Genomic DNA, 9,520 nt, shown 5'->3' on the forward strand with positions numbered 1-9,520 from the left:
ACTGTCCTTTTTCCAGTGGATAGTCTTTCCTGTTCTGTCGAATATTAGTTGACCATAGAGTTGAGGACCCATTTCTGGGTTCTCTGTTCTGTTCCATTGATCTGTGGGTCTGTTTTTGTGCCAGTACCACATTATCTTGATGATCACAGCTTTGTAGTACAACCTAAAATCCGGCATTGTGATGCACCTGGCTCTGGTTTTCTTTTTCAGTATTCCCCTGGCTATTCAGGTCTTTTCTGATTCCACACAAATCTTAAGATCATTTATTCCAACTCTCTGAAGAAAGTCCATGGTATTTTGATAGGGATCCCATTAAATGTGTAAATTGCCCTGGGTAGCATTGACATTTTCACAATATTAATTCTTCCAATCCATGAGCATGGAATATTTTTCCATCTCTTTGTGTCTTTCTCAATTTCTTTCAGAAGTGTTCTATAGTTTTTTCTTCTTTGGTTAGGTTTATTCCCAGGTATCTTATGCTTTTGGGTGCAATTGTAAATGGGATTGACTCCTTAATTTCTCTTTCTTCAGTCTCATTGTTAGTGTATAGAAATGCCACTGACTTCTAGGCATTGACTTTGTATCCTGCCACACTGCCAAATTGCTGTATGAGTTCTAGCAATCTTGGGGTGGAGTCTTTTGGGTTTTCTATGTACAGTATCATGTCATCTGCGAAGAGGGAGAGTTTGACTTCTTCTTTGCCAATTTGAATGCCTTTTATTTCTTTTTGTTTGTTCTGAACCATGTTAAATAGGTTCTGGCACTAATTCCAATATGGGGGCAGAGGGAAGTGGATGCCACACCAACAAGCAATTCTCAGATGCCCCCTGAGTGTCCTACAATTGAACTCAAATCCAATACTATCTACCTGGAGATAGCATCAGATCCCACAGGTTAAAAGTTCAGTCCTAACAAGACTGTCCATCTGCCCCCTCCCCCAACTATAGATGCCAGTTGCAAAGACCTGGGCTTCTGACCAACTAGCTATAAATTGGAGGTTTCCATGACCTCCTCCTTCGGTTCTGCTAATTTGCAAAAGCATTTCACAGAACTCAGAGAAACAATTTACTTGCTAGATCACTGATCTGTTACAAAAAGATATAACTCAGGAACAGCAGCTGGAAAAGATGCATAGGGCAAGGTGTGTGTGGTGAGGAATTGGAGCTTCTAAGCCCTTTGCAAACAGGCAGCTCTCCCAGCATCTCCCAAAGCCCTTCAAAGCTCTTCAGACTCCCCTCTTTTGGGTGTTAATCCCAAAGATTCAGATGCAATGAAACGCCGGGACACCTGCACCCCGATGTTTCTAGCAGCAATGTCCACAATAGCCAAACTGTGGAAGGAGCCTCGGTGTCCATCGAAAGATGAATGGATAAAGAAGATGTGGTTTATGTATACAATGGAATATTCCTCAGCCATTAGAAATGACAAATACCCACCATTTGCTTCAACGTGGATGGAACTGGAGGGTATTATGCTGAGTGAAGTAAGTCAATCGGAGAAAGACAAACAGTGTATGTTCTCATTCATTTGGGGAATATAAAAGATAGTGAAAGGGAATACAGGGGAAAGGAGAGAAAATGAGTGGGAAATATCAGAAAGGGAGACAGAACATAAAGACTCCTAACTCTGGGAAACGAACTAGGGAGTGGAAGGGGAGGTGGGCAGGGGGTGGGGGTGAATGAACAGGCACTGAGGGGGGCACTTGACAGGATGAGCACTGGGTCTTATTCTGTATGTTGGTAAATTGAACGCCAATAAAAAATTAATTTATTAAAAAAAAAGGAAAAAAAAAAGAAGCTTCATTACATAGGCATAGATTGGCTATTGGTTGTTCAACCTCCACACCCCCTCCCCTCCCAGAAGGTTGGTGTGTGAGAGTGAAAGTTCCAACCCTCTAATCACATGGTTGTCCCTATGGCCAGCCAACCCTCTTTCTTACGTGCTTTCCAAAAGTCACTTCATCAGCATAACCAGAGACATCTCATCGCTCTCCACACTTAAGAAATTCCAGAGGTTTTAGGAGATCTGTGCCTGAACCAACACAAGACCAAATACATTATTTATTATTTTAAATCACAATATCACACATGACCACTCTAAAAATTCTCTTCTTGCTTACTGGGCTGTAACAAATGACTTAATTTACATAGAAGCTGAAGACTTCCTCACATGAACTCTTCAGCTTAGCTGCTTTTCCTATTCCATTCCTCTCTCTCTTTTCTCTGAAGCTGAAGAAGTGGTAGAGGTAGGTTCATGCTGACCTATCCCTTTATTGTACTTTAAGACTCTATCCCCTTTCCCCATCTGTAGAAACCTCCTTCATTAGCCACCTCACTTCCTTACACTTAAGATCTGTACCTACAACATGTCAACCCTCATCTGGCATAGTCAACTGGTCTTTGACAAAGGAACAAAGGCTATATATGAAGGAAAAACAGTCTTTTCAACAAATGGTGCTAGAACTGGACATCCACATGAAAAAAATGAATCCAGACACAGACATTACACCTTTCACAAAATTAATTCAGAATGGATCACAGACTTAAATGTAAAATGTAAAACTTCTAGAAGATAGCATTGGAAAAAACCTAGATAACTTTGGTTGATACCAAATGATGATGATGAATTTTTAGATACAACATCAAAGTCATGATCAATGAAACAATTGATAAGCTGAGATTCATTAAAATTAAAAATGCTCTGTGAGAGACGATGTCAAGAGAATGAGAAGGTAAGTTGTAGACTGGGAGAAAATACTTGCAAAGAATCCATCTGATAAAAGACTGTTATCAAAAATATACAAAGAATTCGGGCAGCCCAGGTAGCTCAGTGGTTTAGTGCCGCCTTCGGCCCAGGGCGTGATCCTGGAATCCTGGGATGGAGTCCCATGTTAGGTTCCCTGCGTGGAGCCTGCTTTTCCCTCTGCCTGTGTCTCTGCCTCTCTCTGTGTGTCTCTCATGAATAAAATAAATAATATCTATCTATCTATCTATCTATAGGCAACCTGGGTGGCTCAGCAGTTTAGCACCACCTTCAGCCCAGGGCGTGATCCTGGAGACCGGGGATGGAGTCCCACATCAGGCTTCCTGCATGGACCCTGCTTCACCCTCTGCCTGTCTCTCTGTCTCTCTCTGTGTCTCTCATGAATAAATAAATAGTCTTTTAAAAAAAGTTTAAAATATATATAATATATATATAAATAAATATATAAAAATATATAAATAAAAATATATATACACACACAAAGAATTCTTAAAACTCAGTAAGAAAACAACTGGATGAAAAAATGGGGCAAAAACCTTAATAGACACTAAGATATACAGATGGTAAATAAGCATATGAAAAGATGCTCCACGTCATATGTCATCAGTGAAATACAAATTGGAACAACAATGACATACTACTACACATCTATCAGAATGGCCAAAATCCAGAACACTGACAACATCAAATCCTAACAAAGATGTGTAATAGGCACTCTTCATTCATTTCTGGTAGGAATGCATAATGGTACAGCCACTTTGGAAAACAGTCTAGCTGTTTCTTATGAAATTAAATGTACTCTTATTATAAGATCCAGGAATTGCACTTTTTCGTATTTGTCCAAAGGAGTTGAAAACTTACGTCCACATAAAAACCTGCACACGATATTTACAGCAGCTTTATTCGTTACTGCCAAAGTATGGAAGCAACCAAGATGTCTTTTGGTTGGTGAAAGCATAAATGAATTATGGTATATCCAGACAATAGAATATTATTCAGTGTCAAAAAGAATGAGGTATCAAGCCATGAAAAGACATGGAGGAAACGTAAATACATATTACTAAGTGAAAGAAGTCGATCTGAAAAGGCTATGGTTGCAATTATGTCATTCTGGAAAAAAAAAACTGTGGAGACAGTGAAAAGATGAGTGGTTTCTAGGAGTTGGGTTGGAAAGAGGGGTGAATAGGTAGAGCACAGAGGATTTTTAGGTCACTGAAAACATTTAGACAGTTTGCCAACTTGCCCTAGTCACCAGGCTTCTCCTCCAGCAACACACAATGATGCCTTCAGGTATACTGCCCACCAGGAGCACATTGCCTATGTTAAGCTGGTTCTTCTTGCCACAGTACAGGAATTGGCTAGTGTGGATGCCCTTGGTGGCAATGAATAGCTCCCTCCACTTCTTAAATCAGCATGAATCCCAGAAGACTACCTCTGTGAGGGGCACACCCCAACCTGGGTCATGGATGATGTTCTTCATGATGCCCTTGATGTAGCTCTACTGCTCTGTGAAGTCTACAGTGCGAAGATGGGCAGCGCCTTGCTGTCCTTCACATGGGTGTGGAACACTGAGCCGGCACCCTTTCTCTACCTCAGAATTATGTAGCTCAGGTGGTGGTCTACTGCCAAGTGCAGTTGGAAGAGCTCTAGTAAATTCTGAAATCAGGTAGTCTCAGTCCTTTGACTTTCTTCTTCTGCTTCATTATTGTGTCAGCTATCTGGATTTCTTGTCTCTCTATATAAATTTTAGAATCAGTCTGCCAATATCCATAAAGTAATTTGCTGGGAATCTGACTGGAGTTGCATTGAATCTATAGATCTAGTTGGATGAAACTGATGCCATCATAATATTGAGTCTTACTATCCATGAACATGAAAATGTATCTTCATTTATTTAATTCTTTGGTTTTGTTCATCAGAGTTTAGTAATTTTCCACATAAAAATCTTGTGAACATTTTGTTAGATTTACACCAAAGTATTTCATTCTTTGGGTACTAAAGTAAATGGCATTATGCTTTTCATTTCAAACTCCATTTGTTCATTGCTAATATATGGGAAGCAATTGACTTTCACATATTAATCTTGTATTCTGCAACCTTCCTATAACCACTTACCCCAGTTTTTTTAATAATTCTTTCAAATTCTCTACACAGATGATCATGTCATCTATAAAGACAGTTTTATTTCTTCCTTCCTAATCTGTGTATCTTTTTTTCCTTTGCTTGTCTTATTGCATTAGCTAGAACTTTCGGTATGGTGTTAAAAGGAGTGGTAGGAGGAAATATCCTCTCTTCGTACTTGATTTTAGTGGGAAAACTTCCGGTTTTTCATTGCTAAGTATGACACAAACTGTTGATTTTTTGTAGATATCCTTTATCGAGTTGAGGAAGTTCCCGTCTCTTCCTAGGTTGCTGAGAGTTTTTATCATGAAAGAGTGTTATATTTTGTCAAATGCTTTTTCTGTATCCACCGATGTGATCATTCAGTTTTTCTTTTCTAGCCTCTCGATGTGATAGATTACATTAGTTGGTTTTTGAATGTTGAATCAGCCTTGCATACCTGGGATGGATCCCACTTGGTTATGGTGTATATATGTGGTCTTTTTTGTTTTTTTTTTTTTTTAGCTTTGTTTTACTATACATAATGTGATCTATTTCTCTAGTTGCTCTTAAAGTTTGCTTTTTGATATTGGTTCTCAACATTTTATTTTATTTTATCTTATCTTATTTTAGAGAGAGAGAAAGAACATGAGCAGGTAGGAGAGGGAGAGAGACTTTTAGGCAGACTCTGCTGATTATGGAGCCCAACATGGGACTCCATCTCAAAACCCTGAGATCACAACCTGGGCTAATACCAAGAGTCAGATGATCAACTGACTGTGCCACCCAGGCGCCCCAGTTTTCAGCATTTTAATTATAATATGCCTTGATATTGTTTTCTTAATATTTATTTTACTTGACATTCATTGACTTTGTTATATCCTTAGGTCTATACATTTTCTCAAGTTTGGAAAATTCTTTATCATTACTTCTCCAAATTTTATCTTCTGCTCCATTATCTTTTTTCTATTTCTAGGTTCTCAAGGTCACTAATTTTTCATATGCAGCACCGAAGCTCCTATTATACCTATCCTACAATTGTTTTATTTTATTTTTTTAATTATGTATTTATTAGAGAGAGGGAGAACTCAAGCAGTAGAGAGGAACAGAGGGAGAAGGAGAAGCAGACTCCCTACTGAGCAGGGAGCCCAACTTGGGGCTCAATCCCAGGGCCTCGAGATCATAACCTGAGCTGAAGGCAGATTCTTAACCAACTGAGCCACCCAGGTGACCTGCACATTTTTCATTTTAAATCTACAGTAGACCGGACAGTCCCCGTGGCTCAGTGGTTTACACCTCCTTCGGCCCAGGGCATGATCTTGGAGACCGGGGATCGAGTCCCACGTCGGGTTCCTTGCGTGGAGCCTGCTTCTCCCTCTGCCTGTGTCTCTGCCTCTCTCTGTGTGTCTCTCATGAATAAATAAATAAAATCTTTTAAAAAATCTACAGTTGAACATTGAACAATGCTGGGGGTAGAAAGTATCAACGTCCTACACAGTTGAAAATCCACATATAACATTTGACTCCCAAGAAGCTTAACTATAATAGCCTACTGTTGACCAGAAGTCTTACCAATAACACAGTCAGGTAATACGTTTTGCATGTTATATGTATTTTATACTGAATTCTACAATAAAGTGGCTAGAGAAAAAAATGTTATTAAGTAATTATAAGGAAGAGAAAACTCACTGAAAAAAAAAATCCACATATATGTGAATCCATGGAGTTCAAAATCTTGTTTTTCAAGGATCAGCTGTATTTTTTAAGGTCCAAAAGTTCCATTTGTTTTTATATCTTCCATTTCTGTCCTCATTGTGTTCATGTTTTTATTAAATTCTTAAAAATATTTATACTAGCTATGTCAAAGTTCCTGTCTGCTAGTTCCATTATCCCTGTCATTTCTAACTCTGCTCCTGTTGACTGATCTTTTATTCATGGTTATGGTCACACATGTTTTCTTACATACCTAGTAATTTTGATGCTGGACATTGTGGATATTAAACTGTTAAGTGCTGGTTGCTTTTGTTTTTGAAATTTGTCTTAATAATCAGATAAATTATAGCTCAGTCCCTTCAAGATTTTTTGTTTAAACTTTGTTAGGGCAAGTTTAGGAACTTTACTCTCAAACTAATTTAGCTTTGTTATTGAGGCATGACCCTTCTGATATTTCTATGAATTGCCCTATGAGTTCAATGAGATCTCTCTAGTCTGGCGAGATGAAATTTGGTCATCTCTCTGCCCTATGTGAACTATTGAATTTATTTTATAGCCCTCTTGTGACACATATTCTTTTCCTAGCTTCATAAAGAAATGCACTGATAAGTATTCACTCAAAGACTTTAGGGCCCTCCTATGCAGGTTCAAGAAGCTTTCTTTCTTGTTCTGCATAGCTTTTTCTTCTCTGGAACTCTGTTTTCAAATTCAAGATGCTTAAGCCCCTCAATCTCTATCGCCTCAAATCAGTTAAGTGTAATGTGCTTTCCTTGAGTTCCTCCTCCCTCTGCCATTGTTTAAAAACTGCCTCTAGAGATACAGCATTCATAGGTCTTATATTTTTCTAAGGGACCAGAGTCCTGGATGGCCTGTTGTCTCGATTCTGCAATTTTTTAGTTGTTTATGGGGGGAGGGCAAGTTCCATGCCATGGCAAGTCCTGTCATGTCCAGAGCACATGTCTAAAAGTTTTGCTCTGTTAAATTTGAATAAATAGGTCCTTTCATCAATTAGTGTATCTTTTCCAAACTGTTTAATATTCTCAATATATCTTTAGATAAATATGTGCGTAAAAGAAAGGATGGGTGTGGAAGCAGTGATGGCACTCTTGGTGGGGACCCCGGACACCCCGGCCTGCGTGGTGAGCCTCTCTGGTAACCAGGCTGTGCGCTGCTCCTCATGGAGTGTGTGCAGGTGACCGAGGATGTGACCAAGGCCGTGAACGCAGGAAATTCGATGAAGCCATGAAGCTGAGAGGCCGGAGCTTCATGAACAACTGGGAGGCGTCCAAGCTTCTGGCTCACATCAGACCTCCCGTCTCGAAGACATCGGCTAGCATGCACACGGTGGCCGTGATGAACGTGGATGCCCCAGCCGCAGGCATGAACGCTGCCGTCCGCTCCACCGTGAGAATTGGCCTCATCCAGGGCAACCGGGTGCTGCTTGTGCATGATGGCTTCGAGGGTCTGGCCAAGGGTCAGATCGAGGAGGCTGGCTGAGCTATGTGGGGGGCTGGACTGGCCAAGGCAGTTCCAAACTTGGGACTAAGAGGACTCTGCCCAAGAAGAGTTTTGAGCAGATCAGTGCCAACATCACTAAGCTTAACATTCAGGGCCTGATCATCATCGGGGGCTTTGAGGCTTACACTGGGGCCTGGAGCTGATGGAGGGCAGGAAGCAGTTTGACGAGCTGTGCATCCCGTTAGTGCTCATCCCTGCTGTGGTGTCCAACAACGTCCCTGGCTCGGACTTCAGCGTGGGCACTGACACAGCCCTCTACACTATCTGCACGACCTGTGACCGCATCAAGCAGTCAGCAGCAGGCACCAAGCGGCGGGTGTTCATCATTGAAACTATGGGTGGCCACTGCGGCTACCTGGCCACCACGGCCGGCCTGGCCGCTGGGGCGGCTGCCTACATTTTTGAGGAGCCCTTCACCATTCGGGACCTGCAGGCAAATGTTGAACATCTGGTGCAAATGATGAAAACAACTGTGAAGAGGGGCCTGGTGTTAAGGAATGAGAAGTGCAATGAGAACTCTACCACGGACTTCATTTTCAACCTGTACTCTGAGGAGGGGAAGGGCATCTTCGACAGCAGGAAGAATGTGCTCGGCCACATGCAGCAGGGTGGGAGCCCAACTCCGTTTGACAGGAATTTTGCCACTAAAATGGGCACCAAGGCTATGAACTGGATGTCTGGGAAAATCAAAGAGAGTTACCGTAATGGGAGGATCTTTGCCAATACACCAGACTCGGGCTGTGTTCTGGGGATGCGTAAGAGGGCTCTGGTCTTTCAACCAGTGACTGAGCTGAAGGACCAGACAGATTTTGATCACCACATCCCCAAGGAACAGTGGTGGCTGAAGCTGAGGCCCATCTTCAAAATCCTAGCCAAGTACGAGATTGACTTGGACACCACAGAACACGCCCACCTGGCGCACATCAGTCGGAAGCGATCTGGAGAAACTTCTATCCAACCCTCTTTGGAGTGAGGGTCATGGATTGTCTGATCATGGTCAGCCCACCCCCTGATAGATCCAAGTCCATGTATCCCCAAGTATTTTAGCTCATTTTTCTTTAGGTTTCCTTTTATTCTGCAACTGTAGCCATGACCAGCTCTGGCCAGGGAGCTGGGGCAGTGGGCAGTGAGTAGAGGCTCCTTTTAGGTGGAATTTATCAACTTCTACCCCAGCTTCATCTGTCACACAAGACTGGGCTCCTCTAGTGCTACTGCTAGATTTCAGTTACTCGGTTATTTATAAGCTTTATTTATTTATTTGTGATAACAAAGTCTTTGTTCCTCTATTACTTTTACTGCAGTGACAAACAATGGCTACACTAATAAATGCCAACTGGTCACTGTGAAAAAGAAAGAAAGAAAGAAAGAAGAAAGAAAGAAAGAAAGAAAGAAAGAAAGAAAGAAAGAAAGAAAGAAAGAAAGAAAG

General features: G+C 41.3%; 1 pseudogene; it reads left to right on the forward strand.

The window, feature by feature from the left end:
* The first annotated feature begins 7,526 nt into the window (after positions 1–7,526).
* Positions 7,527–9,288, forward strand: LOC121493387 (annotated as a pseudogene).
* The last annotated feature ends 232 nt before the right edge of the window (positions 9,289–9,520 follow it).

Source organism: Vulpes lagopus, chromosome 6, assembly GCF_018345385.1.
Source record: "Vulpes lagopus strain Blue_001 chromosome 6, ASM1834538v1, whole genome shotgun sequence".
NCBI classification, from domain to species: domain Eukaryota; kingdom Metazoa; phylum Chordata; class Mammalia; order Carnivora; family Canidae; genus Vulpes; species Vulpes lagopus.